The 23,158-nt window shown below is 34.8% G+C and overlaps 1 long non-coding RNA gene across 1 annotated transcript; it reads left to right on the forward strand.

Moving 5' to 3' along the window:
• The first annotated feature begins 7,279 nt into the window (after positions 1 to 7,279).
• On the forward strand, positions 7,280 to 9,005 carry LOC133866929 (uncharacterized). Its single transcript, XR_009899946.1, has 2 exons — positions 7,280 to 8,425; positions 8,511 to 9,005. It is a non-coding gene; the product is annotated as an uncharacterized LOC133866929 (long non-coding RNA).
• The last annotated feature ends 14,153 nt before the right edge of the window (positions 9,006 to 23,158 follow it).

Raw genomic sequence — 23,158 nt, forward strand, 5'->3', positions numbered from 1 at the left:
CTTAATTATTCTCCTACTTGTGAAATCTCATTTCACCATGTACATAATAATTTTAGTAACTCTTACTAAAATGCTTCGGATAGAGACTAAAAATAATTAATTCCATTAAGTCTATTTTTAATGGGATATTTCTTATCTTTTTGATTTAATCAAAGGATTTAGATTCATTTTTAAGGATTGGTGTAATGTTACTTGCGATCACCCAACACAACGAGATTTTGATTGTCGATGATCTCACTCCTAAGCGTATCAACGTGACCTCCACTTTATATTTGAGTTCAATATCCTTTCGAATTTTAGATTCAATGTTATAAATAGTCGTGAGTTTCACATCATTATTTTGATAATATTATAAAAAAATGACAACTCACATGGTTTGTTCAGTGCACTATATATATACCAACACATCAATCCAAAGTCTCTATTTCACATATTAAGATAAATCATCATAATTAATGTGTTAGTCTTATCAAATAGAATATTAAATTTCATTATTGACTATGAACAATAATTTATAAGTTGCAAGGTTTATGTTTTAAGATCTTCTGTGTGATAATTTCATTACTTACACTTTAAACCATATTCAATTCAACCTATGGACCTTACATGTATATGATAAATAATAATCATTAAAAGCATACATGTAAACAGTTTAAATGCCCAATGCTCATTAAATAAATTAGCGAATAGAATTTAGATTCAATGTTATAAATAGTCATGATTTTCACATCATTATTTTGATAATATTATAAAAGAATGACAATTCACATGGTCTGTTTAGTGCATTATATCTGTACCAAAAAATCAATCCAAAATCTCTATTTCACAGGATTAAGATAAATCATCAGAATTGATGTGTTATAGTCTTCTAAAATAGAATGTCCAATTTCATTATTGACTATAAATAATAATTTATTAGTTGCAAGGTTTATGCTTGAAGATCTTATGTGTGATAATCTCATTACTTATACCTTAAACCGTATTCAATTCTACCTATGGACCTTACATGTATATGATAAATAATAATCATTAAAAGCATACATGTAAATAGTTTAAATGCCCAATGCTCATTAAATCAATTAGTGAATAAACAATTTTATTCGTTAAAACTAAAAATGTCATACAAGATAATTAGATTTTAGGGCATTATTCATAACAATCTCTCTAACAATCCAGAGAAAGCGCTAGCCATATTTACACTATCATCCTAAAATGACTAGATAATTTGGAGCTTTTATAAAATCCCTTTTAAAACCAATTTTTACCTAGTAACTAAACAATGTGAGACTTAACACTTATGACTATCTTTATAATCTCACTCACTCTATCTGGGCTACTCTTCATCTTCCCAATGTGGAGCCGGGATGTTATAAACTCCCCTATTAAACTTTTAACGTCCTCATTATGACCACGTCATGCTGTACTGAAAGTACCACATGGCACATTACTAGATGATTCTAATACAATTTGTAATGACTTAGGAAAAAGTACTAGCCACATCTGCACTATCACCCCGAAAAGACTAGTTCATTTGGAACTTTTATGGAATTTCTTATAAGGCCAAGTTTCACATAGTAAGTAAGTAATGTAGGACGTAGCATCCATGAGCATCTCTTATAAACCGCCCACTCTCCACGTGCGCTACTCATCTTCCCAGTATTGGACCGATGTGTTACAAAATATTTGTCTTTATTCCAATTAGGCATACATTTGACTCTCATTTCCTCTAAGTGAGACTCGAAAGTCTTCTAAGGCAAGATCTTAGTGAATGAGTCCACCAAATTCTCAATTGATTGGATCTTTTTCCCAATTACATCACCCCGAGAGACTATCTCTCTAATGAGATAATACTAATTGTGCTCAATGTGTTTCCTCTCCTATGGTTTCTTGGTTAATTCCTTAGATTATGCAACCATCCATCGCAAAACAACATAATAGGAGACTGCTTCATCTTCATAACACCAAGATCCATTATGAACTTCTTGAGCCAAACAGCTTCCTTTGCTGCTTCACAAGCGGAAACATATTCAGCTTTTATGGTGTAGTCAGTAGTAGAAGATTGTTTAACACTCTTTCAACTAATGATTTCTCCACCTAGGATAAAGACATACCTTGAGATGAATATTTGAGAATTAGGATTTAACTGAAAATCAGAATATGTATAACCTCGCATTCTCCTAAAATACTTGAGTATACACTTGATTGTATAATTTTTTTTTTAATCAATATATACAAAGAGGGGGGAGGGGGACAGGTGTTGTTAACTGTTAATTAAGTAGCAGAAACAACTTTGTTTTAATACCCAAAAACAAAATAATAGAAAAATAAAAAATACTTGTCCAATCCAATTTGGAAGATGACCTCGTACTTATCCAAATAAACCCAAATCATACAGACAAAACCTAAACGAAACCCTATGCAAAATTTGCCTCGACAACTCAGCCGCCTGCAGATCTTGAGCCCAGCTCAAACGGTCCCCACTCCCGACTCATGACTTCCCCTGCCGATCTGATCGCACCTCCACAACATCTCCGACCTCGGAAAGCTCGTGCTAAGAGCTCCTCCCTTGAAAGCAATTATCCATTAATTTGAAAATGACAAGTGTTCGTAATTCCAACGAACCCCACTGATCTGAACCATCCTAGTGTTTCTTCCTACCTTCTCTTCAATTCCGCAGCTCCCGCAACTTCAATCTCATTCCTCTCTCTCTCTCAAACCCATTTGTTTTCCTCTCGCTTCTGGGTTTTTTTTTTCATTGTCATCGAATCCGATTTCCCCCGCAATAGATTTTACACGAAAAAAAATTGATACCCCCCCCCGCCCACCCCCCAAAAAAAAAACCTTCATTGGAAAACACAATTTGACACCAAAATGACTCAATTTTTACCACTTACCAGAATTGTTTTCCCGGATATTGACAGAAGGAGGACAACAATGATCTCATTCAGAAAAGTTAATATCTTTTTCTGTCAACAGGAAAATTCTGAAATGGTAGCTAATCATTAGAATGATCTATCAGTTAATTAATATGTTTTTCTATCAGTAGGTAGAAATATTAAATAATTCGTTTTGCAAGTGCTAATTATTCCGTTGTTTCAATAAACAAAATCTTAAACCTTAAACATTTAGTAACCTTACCTAAAATATATATATATTAGGTAAATACAAAAGAAGTTACAGTGAGTACTTTGAGTTCTAAACGTTGCTTCGAAACTATGTATAAACATTTTTATGTCAGTGCCATAAAAGCCTCGTAATGAATATATATAATGTTTCAGTTGTGTTTCTGCAAGTCAAGGCAGGCAACCATGTGATGATCATGATATCCAACTGCATCAGAGCCATGTGCCTGATCACATGTTTTCCTGTCCTAACACTACTACGCATGCAATTGGCTGAATGTGGAGGTGGCGCAGCGTCTCCCCACCAAACTGTTGACAATATGCAAATAACGTTCACATGTTCTTTTCGAACGTAGCAATACGCATGCAATCCCCACCAGTAGGCTCGTTAAGCTGAAACCATTTCTTTTCTGCTTACAATGACAATTCTGACCCCATTTGATAAACCCCCACAGGGTAGGTAGGTCAGTAGGGTGCCCCTATGATTCCCCAACGGTACTCATTGTTCCTTCATCCTTTGGAGTTTGGAGGAGGCCTGAGGAGCTAGGCAGGAAAAAATGTGACAACTTTGACACATCCCATTCACATGATCGAAAAGATCCATCTTTCTAGCTAGCTTAGCTTAGCTTAAGCTTACCCTGGAATGCCACCTGGAACCGTGTGGAAGTTCCATGCCATGGCGCACCCATTTTTGGATGCTATAGGATGAGAACATGACAGCGTCCTTACCTGCCTTTAGGGCTACCAAAGATAAAAGTGTACCCACGGCAGCAGATGCTTCTCATAATTGCTCATACAAGTGGCACTCCTTTAATTAGAACTTGTGCCCCATTGGAATCCACATGTAAGCACTCCCCTCATCCTCCACTTCCAAAAGGGGAAAGTCTCCACCATAAGAAACAAATCCCCACTTCCATAAAGGGAAACATGCAATATATGTTTTCCTTTTGTTTGTACCCACCATGTCTACTTATTACGACTCCAATAATAGTACTCGCTCAATATCAACATGATATATAGAGCGATTTGGCTCCTTAATCATGCATTGATAGTCGATCTATCTGTATTGCACGCGACACCCCTAATTAAGGTGCAGTTGAGTAATTGTATGCATGATCCATCAATAATACCGTTTAGTAGAGTACTGTTATACAATTTTTATACAATTGAAATGACGTGATCATAATCTACTAAATAACTAAATAGGCCGACACGCCCAAAGCTGGCTTTGATTGGCTTTTTTGAAGCGTTGGCTTGACATTGTTGAATCATGAGGCTAAATGGGGTGCACTCACGAAGGATTAAAGATGTGTAGCTGACTACTAGCTAATAAATATATATTCTGCTTAAGTAGTTTATGGAGGAGTATCAAATCTAATCTTCATTAACACCGCCAAGTGCGGATTATAGAAAAGGCATGACGTCCCGCAAACCACGCGTTGGCATTGATTGTTCCAAGGATTTTCAATGATTCTTCCTATCATTATTGTTAATAAATTAAAAAGCATATATACTTTAAGTTGCTTTACCGCCACATTAGATCGATCTCTGCGTGGTCTTTTTTATTTATGAGGCCCTGTCAAGCTCTCATTTGTTATTCAATTTTTCTTTCTCCTTTTTCTTTTTCCCAAAGAGATCAGGGGGACCTGCCATTATAGTCTCCCATGTTATGATCTTAAACTTGATTTGCAGTTAATTACTATAAATCAAGGCACCTTCTACATTCCTTGCAAAGGATACATTCCATTTTGTTTGTCTTCGTAATGGACCTATCCTCAATTTCCCATCATATTCGAGAATCCCATAAAATTATTTTCTATAGAGCACATGCAGTGAATATTTCATTTCATATGCTTTGGGGAACATTACGCTAATAAAATGCGACAAAGATAGTTTAGTTTTTTAGTTCAAAGCACAGTCGTTACAAACAAATTTGCACCTGACAAGGTGACAAAGGCTAATACAGTTAATTAGAATTAATTAGATGGTTAACATACCTAAAAAAACTATTAATCTATTTGTTAATGCTTTTTAAAAGGTGATTTTTATTTTTATTTTTTGAAAAAATGTTTTAATGTAATAATATAAAGATGAAAGTAGTTTTGAGTGTTTCGTGTTTAATTTGGATTTTTTTTTAAAAAAGAGAAAACAAAAAGAGATGGTGTTAGAGACATATATATCTGAAACCAATAATTCAAACCAATCTCAGCAGGATTCAAACACTGCAGCAGCTCAAACTCTAAGCCAAGATAACAGAAAGATTTCAAAGTCGAGATGTAGATAAGTCTAGTTGATAAACCGAACGTGTGTGATCTGCTCTTGTATATTTCAAAGCCAAATTGTATTTCATGGTAATCTACTGTAACATACTAATCGTTCACAAATAGAAAGCCCTCACCTAAGTTTAAGGTAAGGTAAAGGCGCGCAGAACAACACAAACAGTAAGTTTAATTTCTCTCACACAAGGAAAAATTAATATTATCAAACAAAGCCTATATTTTTTTTTTTTAATCTTGTTGGTACAATTTTTGGTATGTTCGAGACAACTCACTCCTTTCCGGTGATCGTGTGCTCCGATTCTTGCAAAAACAAACAAGGGGAAGAGAACACGCCAGGGGTTGGCCGGCGTTCATCCCTCTAAAGCATAAGTTAGTCTGAGTGTATAGCGCACATGCGTAAGTATGATGATAACAAATCCCTTTCATACCTGAGGTTGGGTGAGTAATACTTCACCGCCTTAGGGTTTTATCTCTTTCTTTTCCCTCGACCTAGGAGCGCCTCCAATATCCCACCTTAACATGGAGTCTCCCACCTTCCAAAACGAGACTCTTCCCTTAATAATCTCAAGGCGAGATTCACGGAGACAAATCCGATATTAATGTCAATCCCCAATTTTTAAGGACGGGGCGCGATCCCGAAATATCTGGGATCGGACATGGTATGTATAACGGACCGTCGATTCGTCATCCTGGTCTCGAGACAGCATCTACCCGGGACTCTTGAATACACATCCTTGTTGACTCAAATTCAATGGGCCTTGGGCCCATATTTCCGCATAGGCTAAGGTGGGCTAAAGGGCTAATATTTCCCAACGTGGGCGAATGGGTTATTCCCAACAAATCTAATCATGAATATGATCGATACGCGAAAAATCTAGTTATTTGAATAAACCATCCATCATGTTTAGATATAAAAAAAAAAATACTAGAAACCACATTTTTAACTCACCACTATTACATTCTACTGATATGGCAGTGACAATCATTCATTTGATCAGTCATTGTTAAATAAATGGAAAAGAAAAATAAAAAATTAATTTGTATTGCCACATCAATATATAAGGATGGATAGTAGTCTTTTATATATCATTACTCTACATAAAATGATGAGTACTCATTGCAAGTACTCAACAATTTAGCACAAAAGTCTTCTATATATAAAATGCCAAATTTGAAAGTTTATTGGGGAAAAAAAAAATCTATTTCATATATATTAGAATAACAATCAAATAATTAAATTCACTATTTATTTATAGTTTAAAATTAAAAAAAAAATAATTATGATTTATGATATCAAAACAGTAATTCTAAATTCAAACCTTGATTTTATAATTTATCTTTAATTTTAATTAAATATTCTTTGTATTGAATACCACTTGTAATTGACAAAAGCAACCATAAAAAAGAATTAGAAATATCAATTAAATAATTAAATCTATTATTTCTTTCTTTTTTTTAGGAACAATTTATTATTGCTCATTCACTTGAGATTTTGAAATAGTTGGCTATTTAAAAATACGAAAACGTTGATCAGGGCGATGGAAGAGATAGGATTGAGGAGGGTGAAGGTGATAAAGGAGAAAGAGGTAGGATTGGTGGGTTAGAAATTTAGAATTACAAGATGCATTGGTGACTGTAATTGAATAAATGAGACTGTTGTTAGATTTGTATGTGCGTATGGGGGAGTGATAAAAAAGATAAAGTTTCTAGACTACTTTTCTCTTTTCTGTTTCTATTATATGTTAAATTGTATTTAAATATTAGGAAGTGACGAATAGATGATAAACCCACATTTATTCCATCGGTGATGCAACCATTCTCTCTCTAGCTTTCTGATGCTATATAAAGCGCAACAGACCTTCACCTCTTCTCACAACAAAAACCAGCTTTGCTTCAAGGAGATGAAGCAGGCTGTTGGCCGGGTTTGGCCGGGGAAGATACAGCAAAAGTGACTACCGGCCGGCGATCCTATTTCTTCTTCTTCGTCTTTATCAACGTCTGAAGGGTAAGGGAGGTGACAGAAGAGAGTGAGCACACATGGTCTTTCTTGCATGCTGTGTTTCATGCTTGAAGCTCTGCGTGCTTACTCTCTATCTGTCACCCCACCACCTCTCTCTCTCTGTCTCTCTGTCTCTGTCTCTCTCTCTCTCTCTCTCTGTGAATTTTGTGTCCATGCCGGCCAGATCCGTTATGTTTGATATGCCTTGCCCTAATTATGTGGATCTGTGGTTCTGTGACCCGAGCTCCCAGTTTATATAGCTCATGTAGTTTTTTGTGCGTGTGTGTGTGAAGAAGTGCCACTTTTGTCGTTCAGAACCAAAAGGGGAAAAAAATCAGTAACAGCAGAATTCTTGGTCGTGTACTATTTTTGTACTTTCATCAAAACTGTTTAAGGTTTTGACTTGGTTGGCATGTCATATATAATTGAGTTATACCGTACCATTTGAAGAACTTCTATTCTTCTACAGTCCTGATCTTTTTTCTTTCCTTTAAAAACATGGACGTAAGGTGTCAAATATGACCTTTCAGGGTGAGTTTATGGACAGAGGAAAAGAGAGAGAAAAATAAATAAATAAATACAGCAGAGAACTATGCGCGATGCCGTGGATGGTTGGTTATTAATCTTGTTATATTAATATATGTGATTGCAATATTTTTGTTTTAATTTAATCTTTTGGTTAACTAAAAATGGTTATTAATTAATCTTTTGGTTATATATTTAAAACTTGAATGTGAACTTCTGAATTCCTACAGGAGGAAGGTATTAATTAGACATGACCTAATGGTGAAAATGTTGGAAACCAAAGGAGTTGATCGACCTATTATATATCCTTCAATTCTTTTCCCCCTCCCTTTCTATGGCTGGACTAATTAAGCCATAATCAGATGTGTCTTCTTTTTTTCCCCCTTTTATGTTCCTCTCTCAGTAATCAATGTGTGCTGATAACAAGAAGCCATGAAGATGCAGAATTAATTCTTGGTGTTCTCCAACATGCATCCAACAGGCCGGAAAGGAGAATTTTGGTTTATCTTTATCTTTTTTTTCTTTTTTCAATAGTATTATTTTTTTGAAGTAAAAGATGGTTTGTCAACTATCCTGAGTTAACAGGTGTTTTTTGATACGCTGATGATTTCTGCTGGAGCTGGGATCTGGAGCCTGAGAGACTGTTAGTCTTTTGAAGCAGTTTAAGGCTAGGTTGCTGGTTTTTTAGCTGTTTATAAGAAGGTTCCTGTTCTGTTTGCTATTGAGGAGTTTTGTAGCAGAATTGATGGATTTTCCTTAAGTCTCAGGTTAATTGTTGATGTATTTTTTTTTTCCTTTGCTGGTGTATAGAGACTTCCTGTTGGTTGTATTGAGGGGTAGTATGATGCTATAGCTGCTGCTGATGATTTGATAATGTAGATAATTGAGTAGGGTTGTAGGGTGTGTGTGTGTAGCTTGAAGTCTGTGTTGTGAATATGGTTGTATTAGGATGCTGCTGCATCTGATGTTCTAGCTGATGTGCTCGAGTGTGTTGGATTTGTTAATAGAAATTCATTCATAAAGGAACTTCATTTGTTCTCAATTGCTTGTAAAATCCATGTTTAATGGGCTTTTAGTGTTTGTCTTGTACAATTGTGGATATATATAGGTCATATATCTATTCAAGTTATGTCAATTGGCGTTGCAGATTTTGGTTGCATGCATTAATTTTCTCATTACTTTTACAGTGTGGTTTTAGCCAAAAGGAATTATGGGATTGTTTGGAAGAATCTAAAACTATAACTATAGGCATGTTAGCAACAGAAGAAGATTGAGATCTTGTGTGACAAATATCCTGCAGGAATGAAGGGGCTTTCCAATTTTTTGTTTCTTTATAAACCGAGACAATTTTGTGCTTTAATTTACATAATGAAGAACATACCAAAGTTGTCTATACCTTCTAGTTAAAGTACTTGTATTATGCTCATAATGTCCCACATGATAAAATTCTCTCGACTCTCATTTATTTATTTATTTTTAAATCCTCATGACTCATTATAAATTTGATACCTAGCGTTGGTAATCTTTTATACTAGTGTTAATTATACTTTTTTAACCTTTTTGGGCTGACCTGTATAGTTTAAAAAGTTTCATCAAATATTGTATGAACAAATTATTGTAGAAAACACATTGAAAACCTTGTAGATTAATCCAAATATTATATTGTAAGCTTATGAACCAGAAACAAGTAAATTAGATCTCAGATGGATGATGAAACCATTTCATTTGAAATGGAGAGGATCCTATTTGATGATGAAATTGTGTTCTTTTAATTAGAACTTGACCTAAATAAATCATGGCGACTACAGAATATTTATTGATCGACTTTAAGTCAAGAAAAACATAATATATTATACTCAAAGCGTACAAGTGAGGGCCTTGTGGTTGCTATAAAACCATCGTGCCATGCTGCTTCAAGAAATTTCTACGGAATTTCTTAGCAGTTCATCTGAGCTTGAGAATGTTTTTCTAAAAACTAAGAGTAATAAAACTTACTATTTTTTAGGTGGCATAGTAATTAATTAAGGTAAATGAAAGACTTGGTAAGAGATTTTTGTAATATTGGTTACAACAAATAGAGACTTCTAGATTCAATCAAGGAAAAATATCTCCTCTGAGAAATGGAGATAAGGGTTGAAGTGAAAATGGATACCCTTTGGATGAAATAATTTCCTGTAAGACAAATGGACTCGAAGCGCGCAGTACATAATCTTGGGGAATTCTGCAAGCACTCGATCTCTTTCCTTTGGCTGAAATTTACTCTCTTTCTCTCATTTTTAGTATTTTTATCTCATAATGTACGTTGATATGATACCATGCCAGAATGATTGAATGCGAGACTTGAGGTTGGCCGAACCACTCCATGGCCTTGACGGTGGTTTGGCAAAGGCCACGCCCTTAACTTCTTTTCTGTAAAAAAGAAAAAAGAAAAAAAAAAGAAAAAGAAAAAAAGAAATAGTTTTGGTTTAATTTTTTTTTGTTTTTAGTTTTTAGTATTAACAAATTTTGATAGTTGGGGAGAAGGGTGGACATTGACTTAATTAATAGTTTGGTAGAACATTAACAATGTGGTGGTAGTTGAAGGGGGAATGTAGACTTTTTTCATAAAATTGCTATCACTTATTTTTTTCGGGGTAAATTTTCTCAGTGAGATGCGGTGCAATTTTAATTTTATTGTTCATGGCAAATTACATTTCAATGATATGTATCATATTAGTATTCTGGAGAGAAAAAAAAAATCATACATCCTTACATTGTACTCGAACCAAGTTTCGATAATTATCCTAAAAGTTGCATGAATATTTAAAAAAAGAAACAAAAAAAATTGAATACATTTTTGGCGAATGAACACTCAATGAAATATAAAACAATTTGAAGAATGTATAAGTTGATTATATTTCTCTACACTCATTCACAATACAAGTCTCATATTATATATACTAGAATACAACATTTGTTTTGGGAAGAACTTTAATTTGGTCTTGGGAAGTCGTTCATTGTTGGGAAAATCTTCCTTTTCTGTTGTCAACTATTAGGTAGGTGGAGTTCCCTTGTGGTGTGTTGATTTGTTGCATGCCTTGTAGAGCGGTGGTGGAGTAATGAACAAGATTTGTCTCAATACGCCCCCTCAAGCTCAACTTAGGAGTCATGACGTTATGCTTGGACTGAAGAGAAGAAAACTTGGTAGAGACCAATGGCTTAGTGAGGACGTCAACAATTTGACCATGATAAAAAATAAACTTGACTAGGTGAACAAAATTATAATTGATGGCAACACGCTTTGTGTGAGCATGAAACATAAGATTAACATAAAGATAAGTAGCTATAATATATATTATCACACCAAAGCACATGAGGATGAGGAAGAAAAGCTACAAGTTCATTGAGTAAATTTTGCAACCAAATTAGCTCAGCGTAGTATTAGCAATAGCTTTATACTCAGCTTCTATGATAGATCTTGCAATAACGGACTGCTTTTTAGAGCTATATGAAATTAGGTGTGGTGCAAGAAAGACACGATAACCACTAGTGGATCAGTGATCATCCGAACATCCTGCCCAATCGGCATTTGAAAAGGCATATAATGCCATATAAGTGGATTTACGAATGGGCAAATTGCAGTACCCTAAATATTAAATAGGTTAAGTGGGTCTTATTTGGATATTAAGACTTGTGGAACTTTTGACTTTTTGTTCTGACCTAACGTTCACAGTGAAAGTCGAACGATCGTTCACGAACGATCACTCTTCATATTTCAAACATTTGAAGGATGTTGTGTACCGTGTGTTAGAAGGTACATCCCACGCTTTTGGTTTGTAGGTCAAATCGTACATCAAACGATCGAATCATACACCAAACTTTCGTGTAACACTAAATAGTACACAAACGTTCAATCTTGAGACCGAACATTCGATAGGTGGCAGTATTGTAGAATCCGCTCATCCTTATACTCAGCATTTTCCTACCCTATAAATACCCACACCCCCGTCATCTTCAAATCATTTCCGCCCCTTTGAACCAGCATTATCTTAGAGTGAGTGTGTGTGAGTGTTTTGGTGGAGGAAATATGTTCTTGGCTTTTTGCTCTAAGAAGGTATTCCTCCTAGTTTAACTCGTTTTTACTATTGTTGTTATGATGTCGGTTTGTTTTTATAGTATAAGCTTGTAGGCTTAATTTTCTGAAAGTTGTATTGGTCTTAATTCTAGTTTAGCGTTGGTTTAGCATTTTAATGATTATTGGAAGTAATTTTTCTTGCATGAATGTGTTATTATGGCTTAGAACCTTATTAGGAGTCTTGTTAGGACCGTAGGACTTGCTTAGAAGTGATTAGGTTGAGTTTTGGTTCGAAAATGGGTCTATGGCCAAAACTGAACGTTCAGCCCTCCCTAACCGAACGATCGATCATCATGTCTCAAACGTTCAATCCTCGTGTCCCGAACACACATGGGTCAGGCAGAAGACCTACTTTGAGCTTATTAGAGCATAGAATCAGTTTTTAGCTCGGGATTAGGACTAAGGGTAATGTTATACATACATTCCCCTCACATCCTCTTCTCATCTCCCTAAAGTTGATGTGGCGTAGTCCCCCCAACCAAAAAATCAATCTTTACGCACCAAATGCTATGGCGGATCATGCCACATAAGCTTTAGGGGGATATGAGTATGGTGTATAACATTATTCTTAGGATTAATGATAAATTTTTTCTCAAATTTCGAGGTTATGGTCCTTGTGGAGCCTCAGAAGGACTTTACAAAAGATTCTTACGATACAAGTGAGTAAAACTCACATGGATATTTATTATTTTTCCCGCATAGTATGATTATTTTATGTACCAAACATGCATGTTTACAACTCACACGAAATATACTTTTGAGTGCTATGAACTCTATTTTGTAAAAATGGGTGATGAATAACAACATAATGAAAATGATGAGTTTATAAAAGTATGCATGTAAAATATGAAGAATATTAAATTACATTGTATGACATGGTACACCGGTACGTGTGGGATAACGGCCATAGGCTTACTATTATACAGGTTAACCCTATAGTCAAAAAGATTTATAATTATGTTATGATGAGCCTTGTATCAAATGATTCTTTTGTGACCGGCACACCATGTTTAAATATGGGTCACTGTTACATCTTTGCTAGTAGCGTGGGCCGCCTGAGGTCAAATTTGGTCAGACTGCTAGTATATGACGGTTTATTACAAGTCTCTCGGAACAGCGTCAACCCTACTAGGAAAAGGGTTAATATTATGGGTAGACCATTTGAAGTTGAATTATGACATGATCATCTTATCATAAGCATATACTATATCTATATTGTATCCATGACTATTTTATGAAAAGATGAATTAGAACTATACATTGCTACATATGATTAATATCTTGACACCTAAGTTCACAATTTGATAACATGTACATCATGCGTATTATTACTCACTAAGTCGTGGACTTATACTTGTATCTTTTCAACCTATAAAACATCTATTGTTTTATCGATGACGATTCCCAAGAGGCATTTGGTACTTTTGGAGAGATCCAGCTTCTATGCAGTGAAAAAAACTACCACATATCTGCTGTAAAAGTAGCAAACAATGTAGATTAAACTTTAGAGTTTTTAAGCCAAATGGCACCATATGGAAGGTAAGAAAACGTTAAAAATTTAACGCCGTTTCTTTTCTTTTGAGCAGCGCAGGAAGGAAGAAAAAAAAAAACTAAAAATTATGTTTCATCTTCCTCATAACCAAACCACTATCATCATCGAAAAATCTTATGATAGATTAACAGTCAATTCACACTGTCTCTTCTCTTCTGGGCACACAGGAAAAAATAAAAAACAAACAAACTAGAATCTGTCCATGAGAGGTTAATCGCATTGAGCAAAGGAGGTAAGACTCATTGAGTGCGTAGAGGCGATTACCAAAGAAAAAAGCAGTTGTGTTTGTGGGACCTATGCCATTAGCTGGGTTGTATTGACTCGCGAAGACTTAGAGAGCATAGAAAGCACTCTGCGAGCTGCCGATGCAGTAAGGCCATTAAAACAAAGCCAAAGACTTCAATTGGAATAAGAAGACAGAATGCATGTGACAAACCCAAGAAAGGAATAGAGTATGAGAAAACTTAAAAAATGAATAGAGTTTTGTTTACAAGCTATGCGACAAACCCATCTGAAAGAAGTCCTGCTCTTAAATACAAAACAATACTCCTAGAAAGAACCTGCAATGCTTTCCTTGAAGTATGGCTCTGCACAAGACACGTTTCTTGCCACAAACCTTCAAGCACTAACATTTCCACACGTCACTACCCCACCACACATGCTGTGTGCACTTTCTTCACTTAATTCATTGACTATTCCACGCATGACCTTCTCTACTTTGTAACTGTTCCACCTTGATCCCCGTGTTCTTCTTTCTCACCTGCCTCTTAACTGCACACAATGGCTAGTTATTGCACAAACCTTGGATTGGGCTTCTGAATACTCTGAGCATGCTTATTGGGTCAACGGAAGAGCGAATGGGAGGATCTATGAAGTTGTTAATGATGCCGTCCAATGAATTGAAGACCACTTAAGGTACGGACACTACATCTAGTTGTTTCTTTGCCTCTGTTACCAAGAGAGGTCTCTTGGCCAGTGGTATAGCTGTTGATGGAGCAAAGGATCTTTTCGATGATGATAGTGGCCCTGTTTGAAAACCATTTCCCCCCGCCCCCTCCCCCCAATTTTCCCCCCACCCGATAAGGCCCACTCAGCAGGCTTTTCCATATTTCTTTCCCATTTTTACCCTTTCTTTTGTTGGCTTTTCTCACTCTGTTCCTTCAAATCATGAAACAGGAAAATGCCACCTTATATCCCTAAAATCAACTATTTGCATCTCCTTTCTGCTACAACAGAGTTCGAACTGCAAGCGTCTTGAAAAAGCCACGTGACCAACTGCACCTTTTGAGAAGAGCACTTACAACGAGCAGAGAATGTTAAAAGACTATATTGCCCTCACTTCAAAAGCTTGCCTCTTCCATTTTCATTTTCGTTCGTCTTTCCTCTTCCATTTTCAAGCTCATCTCTGCAACTAAGCTTTCCTCTGAAACTAAGCTTCCCTCTTCTTATATTTTTTTTTCCTTGGTCTCAATCTTCTATCTTTTTTCCTCCTCAAGCTCATCTCTGAAACTGAGCTAATATATCGGCCATCACACTTGCAGAACTTTCCCAAAAGTAGACAGTCACATAAAAGAAACCACCACATGCCAAAAAAAGTCCCAAGTATATGGTGCAAGTAATCTGTTCCCATAAGCTCATTCCAACATCAAGGATGAGGGACCTTTAGATTCATTATAACCAATACAGTAGAAGACTAACAACAAAATGAGTAGTAGTGCCGTAGCCCAGAAATGAGTAATGTTTTTTTGACCCAACTCTAAACTCCCGACGTATGACGTCATAATGGTCCAAGCATTTTCTTTCAACTAGTTCCTCAACTCCGTCATTAAAAGCATTCATTCTCTTCTCCAGTTCCTTGAGACGTTCCATTAAGATCTTTTCGGTAGCGGACATATTATTAGCCCACGCAAAATAATCACAATCACCAAATTTCTGCATGCAAGCATGATAGGTAAAGGGGTCCTACAACACTAACGACGAATTATATAGTACACTGTCATAAGAAATTACCTTGTAATGTATACATCCATACTACTTTCTACCAGGGTTTTTCGACGTCTTGGAGTTCCTCAGCTGTGCTGGAACTCTACAGTGACACAGGGCAGACCATTTGACACGTCACTAGCCGTAGACATTTACTATGGATACATTGTATATAACATAAATAGTTTAGGAATACAAATATGTAACATTTATATATTTAGGTGGACTAAGAAAATGAATATCAATCTCTAATGTATTTTACTCCTCACAATACGTTTTTTACATTTTATTTTAAAATCACGTTTTATTCCCAACAAAATGACTCTCCCAAACAAACTTTAAATTGCGTCATGCATTTTGGTTTAGCAAATAGGAAATAGGAATACACAAAGGCCCAAACTAAACCAACATGCATTTTAATCATGAAATCAACTCACAACAAGTTATGACCATTCTCGAATACAACGATATCAAATGAAAAAAAAAATATATGTATATATATATATATATATATATATGTATGGGAATTCATTACATGACCAAAAAAAATCCCTAAAAAATGCTTGAAAGTGGAAGCTTTTACCTAATGAGAAATTTCACAAGAAAGCTCATTCAGAAGTTTAAAATTGCACATTCAGCCCTTACATTCCACCCCCAACATAAAAAAACACCTACAGACACAACTAATCAGAATAAAAAAAATTTAAGAAAAAAAAAAATCATGAAACAAAGATAAAGGAATGAAACAGATCAACTATGCTTCGATATAGCATATTGGAACATACCAAGCCCTATAAATTATTCAAAGAAAGTGGAGAACATCCCCATTATCGGACTCCATCGGTGACGATAAGACTGCCATGTTGCAGAATGGTTTGAATGCCGTCCGATCCGAGGACACCAGATAATCAGAGGACGATGATTGGTTGTGGGTCATATCATCGCTCGAAATGATCTCTTCCTTGTGCTCCTGCTTGACTGGTTGGAAGGATGAGAAAAAGGGGTGGTTCTGTTTGTTTATGAAGGAGTTGTCAAAACTTAGAACAAAGGGAGAGTTGCCGGTAGGAAAAGAATCCAAGATTAATTCAGAAACTTTTGGGAAAGTTCTGCAAGTGTGATGGTCGATATATTAGCTCAGTTTCAAAGATGAGCTTGAAAAGGAAAAAAGAGAGGAGATTGAGACCAAGGGAAAAAAAAAAAAAAAAAAAAAAAAAAAAAAAAAAAAGGAAGAGGGAAGCTTAGTTTCAGAGGAAAGCTTAGTTGCAGAGATGAGCTTGAAAATGGAAGAGGAAAGACGAAAGAAAATGAAAATGGAAGAGGCAAGCTTTTGAAGTGAGGGCAATATAGTCTTTTAACATTCTCTGCCCGTTGCAAGCGCTCTTCTCAAAAGGTGCAGTTGGTCACATGACTTTTTCAAGATGCCTGCAGTTCGAACTCTGCTGCAGCAGAAAGGAGATGCAAATAGTGGATTTTAGGGATATAAGGTGGCATTTTCCTGTTTCATGATTTGAAGGAACAGAGTGAGAAAAGCCAACAAAAGAACGGGTAAAAATGGGAAAGAAATATGGAAACGCCTGCTGAGTGGGCCCTATCGGGTGGGGGGAAAATTGGGGGGTGAGGAAAAATGGTTTTCAAACAGGGCCAGTGTAGAACTTGAGTTTGATGTTATGTTATCTTTATGCTTTATCTTCTAAAGTGTAGAACTTGAGTTTGATGTTATGTTATGACTCTTAGATTTGGTTATGAAATCTTGTATTATAATTTGATGACTTCTCTTTTGACCATACTTTTGGGAGATGTGACTATCTATGTTATGGTGTTTTAGTCTTGCTTTGGCTGTTCATATTGTGATTGTGAATTTTAAATTGCTATATTTATGTTATAAGTAAAAGTATTCCACTGCAGACTCTTTACGAAGAAGATGATATTGTGATCTATTTCTTTTAGAATACGACTAGGAGGTGAACCATGAAGTTAACTTTCAATTAGTTAATTTTATCGAGGCGTTACACAAACCAAAATGCGACTTTTGCTTATTAGATAGTGAAGAATGTGTTTGACAACAGTCTGATGGGGAACTGTAGGACGGTGCATGAATTGACATACTTTGTTGACTGTAAATCAAAGATTAGGTTGAGTGATCAAAACGTACTGATCGAGGGGCCCCTACTACACTGTAATACAAGTTTGGTATGATCATCAAAGCGAGATAGATTATGAGCAGAGGCCATGGGCAAAGATACTAGCTTAGCTTCCAGCATGTTGGTGCGCTTAAGTAAATCAACAATTTAGTATTGTTGATAGAGCAAGAGACCACTGGAAGGATTGTAAGTTTCAATGCTAAGAAAAAAAATTAAGGGCATCCAAATCCTGAATTGCAGAGTTAGCTTGCAAACTCAAAAAGAGTTTATCAATGGCATGGGAAGATGACAGAGAATATCATCAACAAAAATGAGAACATAAATTTGAACTTATCGTGCATGAAAAATAAAATAATTAAAAAAAAATAAAAAAAAAAAGGAATTGTCACCTTTGGAAGCAGAAAACCCAAGTTCAAGTAATCGAGAACTCAATTTCGAGAACCAAGCACGTGGCACTTGTTTTAAGCATAAAGGGCATGAGAAACCAAGTTTTAGACCCCCAACACAATATAACAATAAATATGCAGCAAAATATATTAATTTATCAAACAACAACAAATATTAAGATAAACAACCACAACGTCAACACAAAGATTTTCTTGACAAAGTGAAAACCTTGTAAAGGTTTTGGTTCATTCTTTTTATAAGGACGTTCAAGAACAATCATCTGATGAGGAAGTCATTACAGTCACTCTAGTAGTGCTTAGCCTCCATTATTCGTTGTGTGCCAAGAAATACTTTGTTATGAGATCATTCTTTGCTTATTTCTTGGAGTACTTTGATCAAACCATGTTGTTCGTCAACAATAACTGAAGCCTATCGGAGTTCTAGTAAAGGAGAAGAATTGCTCACAAGGTTTTGGAGCTACTGCAGTAAGAAATAAATGGGGTCGCTTGTCAGGTACAAAGGAGATTAATCGATTACAAAGGTATCGTAAGTGTGATTTTCTTGTACACTTACAATATTCTTAGTGATTGGTTTTATGGGTTTGGCTGACGACGCTCTTTAGAGTGCTTTTGAATCATGTATGTCAGGACGAATTTGCTGACACAGATGCTGACGTCAGTACAAAACTTCAATAACCCAACTCCAGATTAAAACACCAAAACACCTAAGTGTTAATAAGACTTACAACCATTTTTTTGATGACTGAATGAGCAACCACTAAAACCTAACAAACTTCCCATTTAGCAATTTGGTGACAAAATCATTAAACAAAGAAAACTTACAAGTAAACAAAATCAAACTTGGGAAAACTTCACTTATAACCATGTTATTTCATCACTTTTGCAATTACGTACACAAACTTTAAAAAATATCAATTTAGGGTATCCATATTTCAATTTTTTTTTCAATTTCAACTCTCCGTTAGAATTTCCATTAAATCCAATCAAAATTTTCAAAATACCCCTATGTTTTTTTTAATATATATAAATTTTCAAATATTTAGGCATGGGTATTTTTATAAATTCTGTTAAATTCTGACTTACACCTAAATCTTTGCAAATTTTGTCTTCTTTTTTCCTTAAAAAAAAAAATGAGGTATTTTGAAAATTTTGACAGGATTTAACGAAAAATTCTAGCAAAAGGTTGAAATTAAAAAAAAATTGAAAGATGCATACCCTAAATTAACACTTTTTAAGGTTTGAGTACTTGATCGTAAAAGTTGTGAAATATCAAGGGTTATAAGTGAAGTTTTTTTTATCCAACTTCACATTATTCCAAACCAAGCCTATTAAACCACTACCTATACTTGATTGAAAGTTTTGAAAAGTTGTATTTGTACTAGTCTTTTGAAACGAAAAATAAACTCATCACGCACATTGAGATTTAGTAATGTTAAACCAACTCAAATTTTATAATTATCAATGCATAATCTTGAAGTAATTCCTCAAAACACATAATCTACACCAGCATAAAAACAATTTTATCAAGATGAATCCAACTTCGATTTCATTCAAATGGAAGTCTAAATATTGTAGCAAATATATCATAAATTCATATAAGTAAAACAAAAATAACTGTATCAATACATCCCAAAATAAAATGTTAATAAATACATAAGATGTAAAGAATATGTATTAAAAAAATACATCTCCATCTCCCAAACACGTGTCCTCAATTTTGGTCCCTCCCAACCCTGTACACGTGTCTTAAACCAGTATCGACGCTCTCCCCATTTTTGTCACGGATGACAAAATGAAGAACTCAAATGGTCTCGCATGCATCCTTAGGTGAGTCTCTCTGCAATATAGCCTTTACATCCATCTCAATCTAGATGATACAATCATTTTTCCCGATGAAGTATGTCTAAAGTAGGGGTGTACAAACAGGGCAATTATTAACAGCTAATAACCGAAAATAACCGCAACCGGATAACCGGGTACCCCAGTTGCGATTATCGGTTGTGATTACCCAGACAAGCAACATCAACAAAAATTTGAATGAATTCCTACATTCATCCTAAACATGCTTCACTCGTAGTGGAAAGTGGAATATGGATTCAAATGCAAAAGTTCCAAAAATAAATTCGATTCAGAGAGAAAGAACATAAACAAAAATCCTACTATCAAAGAAATGGGAATTGGTGGTCCATGGCCGGCCATCTATTTAGACTGATTTTTGTTTTTTTATGTTTTGGATTTGTAATGTCTTTTAATTCCTAATAGAGAAAATTGGTTTTAGATTGATTTAAAATTTGTAATGTTGTTTGTTTGTATGATTTTCTTTACAATCATTTTATTTAATCTATAGACTTGATTGTGAGCTCATTGAGATGAATAAATAGTAAATGGTTAATGAAATTATGCACGTTTAGTAGTATTTACTATTTAGCATCGAATATTGAAGGGTTGGATATTGGATTTTAAAAAAAAAAAAAAAAACCCAACAACAACAATAATATATGAAAACTGGTTATCCGGTTAATAACCAAATAATCGGCGGCTAGTAATAACCGCAACCGCAACCAACTGTACACCCCTAGTCTAAAAGCTATTTAAGGGTCTCATTAATCGTGATCACATAATGGCCTACACCTTCAAAATGGATATCAAAGCGTGCAAGAGTTTTCTTCATCTTGGAGCCTGTCCTCTACTCAAATATGGACTTTAAAGAGTAGCTCCCTTTTAATGTCGAAACATTATTATTATTATTATTATTATTGTAAGTCGAAACATTGTTAAAGCACACATCTTTATACACTTTAGAGCACTTTTCATAGGTTGATTAACAATGGATTAAGATTAAGTGAATAAAGTTAGAACTTCTAATTTTTTAAAGTAATGCTTGTAGCTATGCTTGTTTTAAAACATGTATGCATGATGTATGGTGTTATTAGGAACTATTGTGACCATTAGAAGTCTTAGTTAAGCTTGAGACAAATATCTAGTTGATTTAGGAGAAAACTTATTTTGGTTGGCCAAAGATCAAATATCTCCTGCGATGAACAAACGTTCGTTGAGCAACGATCGATCAGTCAAGGTGGAAGGTGCTTTATTAGGGTTTTTTTAAGTACATGATTAGGGTTTCATGTGAAAATTAGGGTTTTTAGTATGAATTATGTATAATGTTAGAGTATGACTTGCAAAACGTGAAGTTGATCTTTTTGAGATGTTTGAGGTTGAAGACAAGCATCAAGATAAGTAACCGCCCATAGAACCGCCAACATACCTTGACATTTAACATGACTATTTTTTTGTAAATTGTACAGAATTTATGTTGTGAGCCTAACTTTTACAAATGATGATTCTATCATTTCAAATGTATGTGATGATGATCTATAATGTGATTATATCCTCACATGAACTATAAATATGAATTGCGTTTCACGCCATGTATGGATAATGGTTACACTCGTATACAGACTTGACTCTATGGTCAACAATTTATTTTTTATGTTGTTTGGTGGTAGTCAACTTGACTACGTGGATTTTAAATTTATAAGTTTTACCACTTCGCAATAGTACGAATCAATTGTACTATAGTAAGGGTTATCGAATCACAGAGATTGGGGGTTGTTTTGCGTAACAGGATATCTAAAGAGCGTATTTAACTTAACTTCAAAATAAAAACAAAGTAAAGTTGTAGAATTGAAGCTACAACGAGTAAGGTAATAAAGACGAAAAAATGAAACAACTTAAATGAAACTTAGGGTATTGATCTCATCTAATCCTCAACCAATGAAATGCTTAAAGTCTATATGGATCTTCCTAACATGCATGATATGAGCACGTAATGGACTTCAACCATTACGACGACCTCGACATGAATATACTTACGTTAGGACGTAGTTATAAAGCACCTAGTTTCACATCAAACACTTACCACGTAAAAATTAATCTATAATTGAAAAACGTTTATACTACCAAAGGTGTGGGGAATTGATGCTCCCTAGCTTACTACTTTATAAAACATCCTAATAAGCATACACGATACATGAAAACCCTAATTAGGCCAGAATGATAAGGTATCTAGTTTCACACCAATCTATTCAATGTAAAGATTAAACTACAATGGAAAGACGTTTTACATTACCAAAGGTATGAAATGACTAGTGTTCCCTAGCATACCCTATAAGGTGACTCTAATAGGTAAACACACATCATGTCAAATAGAACCATTGCAAAAGACATCGTTCTCTTTCAAGAACGTTGATTTTACTCATGAATCCAAGAAAACTCATATACAAGCAAATCCATTTTTCATGAATAAATGGATTGGAATCTTGAAGACAAAACCTTTTAGCATGGGTTTTGCAATCCTCTAGCCTTTCACAATCTCCAAACACATCTAGAAAATCCTAAGAACATCAAGAACACTTCATGGTTTTTGAAAAAGATTTTGATCAAACCCTAAGATCTAATTTAGCTAGACATGATTAAACTAATCAAAGCATAAAAACAGTAAAGTATGGAAGTCGGATTACATAAAATGAACTAAAAACAATATATTTAAAGTATGGAAGTCGGATTACATAAAAGAAATGAAAAGCACAAAAATTAACTAAGATACACCTGAGACAATCGAAGCTCCCAAAAGATGCATATCTCTACCTCTCATGTTGCTCGCTATTTATAGAGGAAAGATATTACAAAATAAAATCTAAATAAGAGATAAGATAAGAGATAGGATAAGATAAGATATGATATGATAAGATAAGAGATATTTGGAAATATCTAATAATATCTAAAAAAATATCTAAAAATATCTAGGAAATATCTAAAAATATCTAGAAAATATATAAAAAAAAATATCTAGAAAATATCTAAGATATTTAAAATATCAAGGAAGAGTGACATGTCAACATTGTTTCAAATTGTTCCGAAAATATCCAAATTCGATCGATTGATTATAAAGTCGGTCGATCGCATTCGTGGTTGCCTTGTCTCGATCGATCGCATCTCGCACGATCGATTTTTCTTCGACTGATGATTCGATCAAT

This window comes from Alnus glutinosa, chromosome 4, assembly GCF_958979055.1.
Source record: "Alnus glutinosa chromosome 4, dhAlnGlut1.1, whole genome shotgun sequence".
NCBI lineage: Eukaryota > Viridiplantae > Streptophyta > Magnoliopsida > Fagales > Betulaceae > Alnus > Alnus glutinosa.